Source organism: Poromitra crassiceps, assembly GCF_964638095.1.
Source record: "Poromitra crassiceps genome assembly, chromosome: 2".
In the NCBI taxonomy this organism is placed as follows: Eukaryota; Metazoa; Chordata; class Actinopteri; order Beryciformes; family Melamphaidae; genus Poromitra; species Poromitra crassiceps.
Genome location: NC_139624.1, coordinates 112,155,256 through 112,165,541, shown reverse-complemented (window position 1 = coordinate 112,165,541; position 10,286 = coordinate 112,155,256). Strand labels below are relative to the sequence as shown.

The window sequence follows — 10,286 nt, the reverse complement described above, 5'->3', positions numbered from 1 at the left end:
ATGTTTTAGTACTAGATAGCCAGATTTTATTATGAAACTACAGTATGTGTGGTGCAATGTCTGTATATTTAATGTACTGTATGTCTAAGACCAAGGACCACAACGGAATTAAGTTTTTATCTACTTTTTGTGTTATCCTTGATGCCTTTTTTTTTGGAATTGCATGTACATTTAATGTATGGCATTTTTTTTTTTAACGGATCATCAAATAAATCTATCTATCTATCTATCCTCACATTTGCTATCGTCCCTATTAGTAGGACACAAATTAGGGGTCCATGCACACTCCCCTTATCTTTTTTTTTCTAATCTGGATTTTTGGCATCCATAGGAATAAAGATTTTGATTATCCCAAAGGGAAAACATTTCCAAAATGTGTTTTTTTTTCAATGTTTTATTACAGAGACCCGCAGGAGTGCTGGCAGGAGTGCTGGCAGGAACGCCGGCGAGCCTGTCTTTCGGAGACTGTCGCGCTCAGATTTTGGGCTAGGGCAAAGGTAGGGGTAGCAATTGAAGCTAGACAACCTAAGGTTTCCAATTGGACCAAGCTTGTCGGCGAGGGGGCTAAATAACTAATACTTCAAAGTTAGGCAAAATCTTGGCAAGGGAAAAACTGCCATGACCATTTTCCAAATGGTCCCTTGACCTGTGACCCCAATACAGTATATCTGAACGAAAATTGATTACATGGGTACCCACAAGTTTTTCCTGTATGGACATGCCACATTTATGCATGTCATGCAGTCTTGGGCAAGAACCATGCAGTTTTTTTGCATCAGTAGGCCTAGAAAAGTGTAATTTCCGCCTATTGCAAAAATGGTGTATTTGATCATTTCTGCATATGGGGTCCCTAAAAAGTCTTGGAATGTTATAAATTGGGGATGACTGGAGAGCTGGGACTCTTGTGCATCCAATGAGCCCAATTCTAGGCTATTTATGTGTTATCTTAGTCCCCAGAGTAGCTATTTCATTGTAGTGAGACACTTTTTTAAATCTAGACCTCACTGTATGAAAATCAATGGTTACCCTAGGATATTCATAGCATGTCTCCCAGCTGAGACCTCAAGACCACAATGGAAATAAGTTTGGCGACTTTATTGTGATATCCTGACAAATTATTTTATGCTGTATGCTTGTTGGTGTATTGTATTTTTTAATTTGCCAAATTAATTAATTAATTCATTCATTCATCGCTCTGCTCGCTCTACATACATTACATACATACATACTGTATGTACATACATACAGTACATACTGTATGTACGTACGTACGTACATACGTACGTACGTACCTACATACATACATACTGTACATACATACATACATACATACATACATATATACATGCCATGACAAGCACACATGTTACTTATAGAAGCGGCTGCACCCTTAAAAATAGAGGAGCAACCTCCTCTGCCTCTATCTAAGAGCCTCCACTATGTATGTATGTCTGCCCATCTGTCCCCACAAAAGAAAGAAAGAAAGTGGCCAGGTCACCGAAAGAAAATAGCCATGTCGCCGATGATGTGATACAGTTCTATGTAAAAAGAGTAGAGTCCACACACTGCGTAGAGATTTGCTCAAGGTCGTCATGACCGAAATGTAATATAAATCTACAAGGAGCAAATCTGTACATAGTGTGGACTCTACTCTTTGCTGCTGAGGAGTGGATGTGCATGCCCTACTTTTATTTTATATACAGTTCTATGTCCCCACAAAGAAAGTGGCCAGGTCACTGATGATGACACCGAGCAAATGTGATGTCATTGGTGATGATGTCATCAGTGCGGTGTTTAGCGCAGGCGCTGGTGCAAATTGGAGGCGTGTCAACACCATACCCATTTGCGCTCACATAACTGTGATAGCAAATAGTGCGTGTGTGAAGATAGGGCCCCTTGTCCTTTAAAATAACATATCGTTTATGATTTTTACTTTTTACTATAAATGGAATATGTCCATTCTTATTATCTTCCTATTATCCTATGGGACAGCTGCACCTCCATGCTCCCCCCCACCTCAAGAAGACTAAGGGAGGCGGCCACGCGCGGCTACTCGGCACTGGCAGAAAGTGGCTCAGACTCGGAGTGATAATCCTGGAATATAATTTGAGTTTATTCAGGAAATATATTAATAATGTAATGACACATTCAGCGAGAAACTGTCTATAATGAAGACGTGTCAACTTTGACAACGTGGTGTTCAGTCTTTTAAGAGTACGTTTTTATGCCTCCGCCGGCGATAGCCAGGCCGGAGGCATTATGGATCCGGGTTGTCCGTCCGTACGGCCATACGGCCGTCCGTCCGTCCGTACGTCCGTCCGTACGATGTTTGTTAACGCGATATCTGAGGAACGCCTGGACGGAATTTCATCAAATTTGCCTCAAACATCGACTTAGACTCAAGGATGATTTGATTAGATTTTGGTGGTCAAAGGTCAAAGTTCAAGGTCACTGTGACCTCTCGAACGCCATTTTCAAGCTTGTTAACGCGATATCTCAGGAATGCCTTGACGGAATTTAATCAAACTTGTCTCAAACATCGACTTGGACTCAAGGATGAACTGATTAGATTTTGGTGGTCAAAGGTCAAAGGTCAAGGTCACTGTGACCTCTCGAATGCCATTTTCAAGCTTGTTAACGCGATATCTCAGGAATGCCTTGACGGAATTTAATCAAACTTGTCTCAAACATCGACTTGGACTCAAGGATGAACTGATTACATTTTGGTGGTCAAAGGTCAAGGTCACTGTGACCTCTCAAACGCCATTTTCCAGCTTGTTAACGCGATATCTCATGAATACCTTGACGGAATTTCATCAAATTTGCCTCAAACATCTACTTAGACTCAAGGATGAACTGATTACATTTTGGTGGTCAAAAGTCAAAGGTCAAGGTCACTGTCACCTCTCGAACGCCATTTTCAAGCTTGTTAACGTGATATCTCAGGAATGCCTTGACGGAATTTAATCAAACTTGTCTCAAACATCGACTTGGACTCAATGATGAACTGATTAAATTTTGCTGGTCAAAGGTCAAAGGTCATGGTCACTGTGACCTCTCAAACGCCATTTTCCAGCTTGTTAACGCGATATCTCACAAATGCCTTGGCGGACTTTCATCAAATTTGCCTCAAACATCGCCTTAGACTCAAGGATGATCTGATTAGACTTTGGTGGTCAAAGGTCAAGGTGAGCTCTCGAACGCCATTTTCAAGCTTGTTAACGCGATATCTCAGGAATGCCTTGACGGAATTTAATCAAACTTGTCTCAAACACCGACTTGGACTCCAGGATGAACTGATTACATTTTGGTGGTCAAAGTTCAAGGTCACTGTGACCTCTCACACACCCAATTTCCAAGCTCTGTAACGCAACATCACAGGAGCGCCTTGACGGAATCTCTTCCAATTTGCCTCAAATGGCGATTTGGACCCCAGAATGAACTAATGGCGGAGGCATAAGTCCGCCTTTTTTTTTTTTTTTTTCCCATCTCCTGAAAAGTTGCCGTTTTGGAAATGTGTGGTTGTCATCGGACAGCGACGATATGATGGCGGGGAAGGGGGGCATAGGATAGTGTCCATGGGATAATGTCCATGGGGGGAAACTCTGCCCATTATTGAGCCGGTTGTGTTAAGGGGCCCTCAGTAGGGGTGGGAATCGGAGAGTAACTCACGATGCGATACTATTGCGATACTTGGCTCTCAATATGATGGTATCACGATACAGCTATTCTGTGATAATCGATACATTGCATGAAATTTAATCTCCGATACATCACGATATTTGTGTAACGGAAGAGGAAAAAATACCCCTAAAAACACAAAAAGCAGGAATTATGTATTTATTCATAGAATTGACATGATTGGGAAATTGGGATTTCGGGTCTCGTTGAAGAGGCGGATGGCAGTTGGGTAGAAACTGTCCCTGTGACGAGAGGTTATGGTACTGCCAGACATCATCAGTCTTCTGCCAAGGGGGAGAGAGCCTTATGACCTGGGTGGGAGGGGTCGGCCATGATTTTCCGAGATCGCTTTAGCATCCTGGCAGTGTTGGCAGGCTGCATGCAGAGAATGTTTTTCTTTTATTCCCTCTCTCTATTCCAAGTTTGGTTGGTTTGGCGTGACGTGGTTTTGCTACAAGGCTGGCAAGCTTTCTGCCACTCCACAAACTCATCTAGCAGCACTGGCCAAGCACCGTTTTCGTCATAGTTGCTAAGATCTGCGTTGATGGTACTGCTGAACTCCAACACATTATACCACTGGTCCTTATTCATCCCCTTGTACTTTGTTTGCTCCAGGAACTGGTGGAAGACCGGGAAGAGGGGCCATGTTCTTCCCAGCAGCAAGGCCAGCATGGATTTAGTCGTGTCCATGTCCAAACTCCTCTGGTTCTTATCCCTGGCAAAGTCAAAGGCGTATCTGTAGATGTTTTTAAAGAGTGCAGAGTCGTTGAGATCAGCACGAAGGCAATCCAGTTTAGTCTGTACCCTCTCTGTGCTGTCACACTGTAACAAGGTCATTCCCCTGAGCCACTCCTCTTTTGTGAAAAATCCCATATTTATAGCTTCTAGACGCCAGGCTAAAACTAACATGATAATGTTTTCTGGTTCCACGCCGATGTCTTCACAGAACCTCTCCATGCCCTCTGGGCCGACCATCTCGTCTTTGCCGGCGTACTTGTGGAACCATTCCAGGCACTTCTTACTGGAGAACGGCTTCTCTTCTCTGCGGATCTGAGGTCGAGTGATATTAGACTTCCTCTGCTCTTGGTCATCTGGAGCAGGGAACCTTCGCTTCTTCTTATTAAAGGGCATCACTGAATCTTCACTGGGCTTCACGATCAAAAGTTACAAGCTCACAAAGAAAACCGTTTCAGCTACTTTCAAACACCGGCTCAGTCCTACTTATAGCCTCTGCAGGGAAGGATTTATGACATCATTCAATGATGATGATTCACAGATGATGTCATTGTGACATCATCAGTGTCTGTCAAATCACTGATGATGTTATTGTATAGAATTGGTGATGTCACCAGTGATGTCACTCAAACACTTGATGATGATGTCATCAGCGATGTCACTCGAGCAATTGTGATGTCATCTGTAGCCGCTTTCACACCGGCCTTGAAAGCGGTAAATGTTACGGAATGTAATCCGATGTGAAAGTGATGAAAGCGGAGTCGTGGATAATTGTGTTACGCCTTTCGTTCCGCCAGTGGAGGTAGTCATAGCGCCAAATCACCCTACACTCTGCCTCCACCTGAAAGCATAGGAGCGAACAGCCTACTATCAGAAGTAAGATAACCAAAGCATATCTGCAGTCTGTCTCGCCTGTTGTGCGTGAAGGTAAACCCAAAATCCAACCAGCCGCTCACCATCAATGGCAAGAACGTGGAGGAGGTTCAGGAATTCATCTACCTAGGCAGTAAGATATATAACAACAGACGGAGATTCAGGGGAAGATGTCCAGGGCAGGATCTCAAAGGCAAGGGGAGCTTTTGCAGCACTAAGAAACATAGGAAGGCATCCAAGATAAGCACAAAGAGAAAGTTGAGGATATTTAAGAGCCTTTGGGTTCTCCTGTATGGTGCAGAATCATGGAAAGTGACAAAGACCATCTGTCACAAGCTAGATGTTTTCCAGATGAGAAGCCTTATGAGGATACTGAGGATATTTTGGCCTAAGACAATCTCAAATGAAGATCTTTACAGGAGAACGGGCATGACCCCACTGTCAAATGTGATCAAAAACAGAAGGTGGATATGGATCTGACATGTTTTCAGAATGGACCCAAGTGCTATCCCAAGGGTAGCCATGAGATGGACACCACGAGGAAAAAGAAAATGAGGCCGACCCAAAGAGACATGGAGAAGGAAATGAAACAACTGGGATGGACCTGGGGCCAAGTGCAGCATTGGGCAGCAGACAGGCAGCATTGGCGTTCGTTGGTAAAGACCTTGGGCTATATCTTCCCAAAAGCGCTAATTTAGCGTTTGCGCTCGTTTAACGCCGTGCGCAATGCAAATTGCAATTATCACATGCCTGTGATAATTGTACTGGGCATTGGCTGCCACAAGCCAAAGCAGGCGTTTCAGCGCTAAAATGTGGTGATAGATGGCATTATGCTATCGTCAGCAGCGCGCAATTACTTTGCGCTAAGAGCTTTGAAAAGGACCTCTTACGCACAAATACCTCTCTGCGCTGGGTTGCGCATCATAATCTCTGGGCAGCGCCAGTGCAGTGCAAGTAAAATCTCTTTTGGATATGTCATTACGCACAGCCTTGTCATGCCAGGACATCAAATTATGCTGCTAAAATTGGGTATTAGCAGATAATTCAGTGAGGCAATGAACTATAACTCACTGAGAAACTTTTCTCACATTGCAAAGAGGGAAATGAATTGAGAAAACTTGTTGGACAATGGACATAGGCTATTTACCTTCATAACCACCCGGAGGGTCGTTGGCACCACAGACGATCTGTCAATAAGACCGCCCAAATCCCGTTTGCGCAGGCATTTTGGGGCGCAGATGATTTTGGCACGGCTCTAATTTGCGCTTGCGACACGTGCTGTGAACCTTTCCGCATCCCGGGCGAGAATTGCATCCCCAACATATTTCGGGGCTGTTTTAACTTAGAAATCATGGAGGTCACATCTATTATATCATTATATTATATCACTTACATTTCTGTATAAATCATTACAAGTATGCTCCCGTGACGTGGGGATGCTTTTCCTTTATGCTGGGCGGGGGAGCAAAACTCGGCAGAACACCTGGCGGACGGCGCAAGCGGAGTGCTATCTTCCATGCCTTAAGGCACGTGCAAACAGGTGCGCAATCGCTATTAGGGGATAGCGCCTGTCGGAAGATAGAGCCCCTTATGTGCTATCGAGCACGAAGAGGATTAAGTATCGGCAGTACGTCCTCTCGTAATAATGCAGGTGGAATATGAAGAATTCTTGGTCGCCTACCTCGTCTTGGAGAACACTAAATGATTACCAGTTTCTGCATTGTCCGGGTTTTTGGGTGAGCTGTCATCTTTTCTCTTTGATGTCTTAACGAGCAGCTGTTGAGAGCTGCGGCATGTAGGCTACATGGCGGTGTTTTCGTTGTTTTCGTTCCTCATACAGTAGCCTACACTATAACCTGCACATGCAAATATGTATAATATAATATAATAATAATAATAATATAATTATATTATAGACTAATATAATATATAAATATATTTTCACCGGACTTGGTGACCAGCATCATTTTAATTTGTCTGATCTTCTGAACGGCAATATTGCGTGATCTGTGTGTGAAAGCGGCTAGTGAGTGATATAATCAGTGATGTCATCAGTGATGCCACTTGAGCAATTACATTGCATGAATTAGCAGATGCTTTTATCCTAAGCAACATACACAACAATAGTGCAATCAACTGCATCACAGCATACATACTGTACATACAAACATACCGTAGTTGTATATATGGAGATTATGCAGGCATGTGGGTATGTATAGTGGGTATGTATGTAGGTATGTGTGTGTATGCATATCATCATCATCATCATCATAACTAAAACGGAGCAAGTGCTCTGCGATTTTTGTCCCGGAAGTGATGTCACAACTTGAAATTATGTCATCAGTGATGTCACTTGAGCAATTGTGCATTGTGACATCACTGATGATGTCATAGGCATTGTGACATCATCAGTGATGTCATAAGAGCAATTGTGGTTTTTGGTTACACTCGGGCAAATGTGACATCATGTCATAGACATTATGACATTGTTGTGATGTCATCAGTGAGTGATGTGCATGCCACTCCGATAGGGCAGGCAAAGCCATGCAGCAGCTGAGCTGCGTATGCGAGCTGCAGGGCCAGCTCGGTGAGCTGCAAGGCGGGTAGCAAGCCCACGCAGCAGGCGAGCCTAGGAATCGAACGCGCGAGATGCCTAGTGTGTATACATTTTCCTTTAAAGTGTAACTAACCCCCAAAACACTTTTTTCAGCTTTTAACCAATATATATGACTTTGGGGGTGATGTGTGAAGAATTCTGGTCAAAATTTCCACATTTGACACCAAACTGTTGCCATTTTACCATTTGTATCATTTTTCAGCAGCATACCTGGCATAAGCGCCCTCTAAGGGTGGTTTTTTTGCCCTCAAATGAATGGGATATTTGACACGTCGTGACGTCACGATGAACCAAAGACTATGGGATTTCAAGATAGTTACTCCCCTACTCCCCCTGTACCCTTTCGGCTCCTCACAACTCCAAGCCTATTCCCATGATGTCACTTGACCTGTTAATCACCTGTTAATTTATTACAATCGCCTGTTATTTTCCTACCAACTCCTATGTAACACAATACTATCAATAAACGCCACTATAATCATAAAAGGAAGGACATGGCATTGTGTTGCTGTAATCATTCCCAACCTTTTATAAATCTCCAAAACAGCAACTTTTCAGTTTGCTCTTAAAATACTGAACCAAACGTCGTCGAAGTTGGCACATGTCTTAATTATAGTTAGTTTCCCGCTGAATGTGTCATTACTTTATTAATATCTTACCTGGATAAGCTCAAGTGATGATGTTTATATTATCAGTCCGAGTTGGAAGCACTCTCTCGCGGCCAGTCAGGCGGGAGAGAGTCGTACTGTATCCTCATGCACGAGCCCCAAGCGGGGGTGCGCGCAGCAGCAGCAGTGCTCTGCCTCATGGCCGAGGCGGGGGCTTTTGCATGGGATGAGAAGTTCAGTCTGACATTTCCGCAAACAAATCTCATCGCAGTTTAGCGCACATGTAAAATATAACGCTATACTACGACGTGACAACGTGACAACGCTGCTCTAAACACATCGGCTACTATAATATATTTCCCTGCATCTCATACTGAGAGATTAGATCGGTATTGAGTTTGGATAGACTGAATCCTCCTGGTCCCATGCAGGAGCCTGTTTCGCCAGCCAGGGTCTGGGAGGAGGGAGAGGGAGAACGCAGCCTGCAACTGCGCTGAGAGGAAAACTATAAATCTCCAAAACAGCAACTTTTCAGTTTGCTCTTAAAATACTGAACCAAACGTCGTCGAAGTTGGCACATGTCTTAATTATAGTTAGTTTCCCGCTGAATGTGTCATTACTTTATTAATATCTTACCTGGATAAGCTCAAGTGATGATGTTTATATTATCAGTCCGAGTTGGAAGCACTCTCTCGCGGCCAGTCAGGCGGGAGAGAGTCGACCAGCTCAGTGGCCTTGTGGTCTGAGTGTCCGCCCTGAGACTGGGAGGTCGTGAGTTCGATCCCCGGCCGAGTCATACCAAAGACTATAAAAATGGGACCCATTTGCCTCCCTGCTTGGCACTCAGCATCAAAGGGTTGGAATTGGGGGGTTAAATCACCATGTGATTCCCGAGCACGGCGCACGCTGCTGCTCACCGCTCCCCCAGGGGATGGGTCAAATGCGGAGAACAAATTTCACACATTGTGTGACAATCAGTGGGACTTTACCTTTACCTTTACTTTACCTGGATAAGGTCAAATTATGTTGTTTATATTATCAGTCCGACTTGGAAGCACTTTCTCCCCGGCCAGTCAAGCGGGAGAGAGTCTGCTCTCATGCACATGCACGAGCCCCAAGGGGGCGCGCAGCAGCAGCATCAGTGCTCTGACCCTCTCATGGCCGAGGCAGGGGCTTTCGCATGGGGTGACATAACGTAGCGTTAACGTTACTTTATTCTCGTCAGAAAACACTCCGATTGGCATGTTAAAACAAGTTTGCAGCCTAGGAATAACTGGAAAACATTTGATTGATCTATTTACGTCAGACGATGCCAGAATCTCACACACACCAGCAGCGCAAAGAACACAAAGTCAGCAGCGTGCCTGGTGACTTTTCCAGGGAAGAGGGAGTGGGAGAACGCAGCCTTGCAGCTCTGCTGAGCTCTGCTGAGAGGAAAACTTTTGCACAACTTTTAACAAGAATCACGAAAAGCCCCCAAACTAAAATTAAAAAGGGACTTCAGGGAATTGGACGAGGGAATGACGTGGAGAAATCTCGCATTGTGTTACCCCAGAGCGGGGGTTTGTCCTATTGTGCGGTGTGCTGCGGTAACGAGCCTCGCCTCACTTTGCTCTTAGCGATAGATACAGACGCCACATACACACACATGCAGAAAAATAATTAAATTTCTAGTTCGCCACTGAATTACCAAATTGATATAACTTTCAACCATTTTGAGCAACGCTGTTTCCATACAGGCTACCAGCGTTGGCTAGTTGTTGATATTTATA

The 10,286-nt window shown here is 44.2% G+C and overlaps 1 pseudogene across 1 annotated transcript; it reads right to left on the bottom strand.

The window, feature by feature from the left end:
* Nucleotides 1–4,080: 4,080 nt before the first annotated feature.
* LOC310771362 (DCN1-like protein 5 pseudogene) lies at nucleotides 4,081–4,731 on the bottom strand (annotated as a pseudogene). The gene has a single exon. The product of its transcript is annotated as a DCN1-like protein 5 pseudogene (transcript).
* Nucleotides 4,732–10,286: the final 5,555 nt, after the last annotated feature.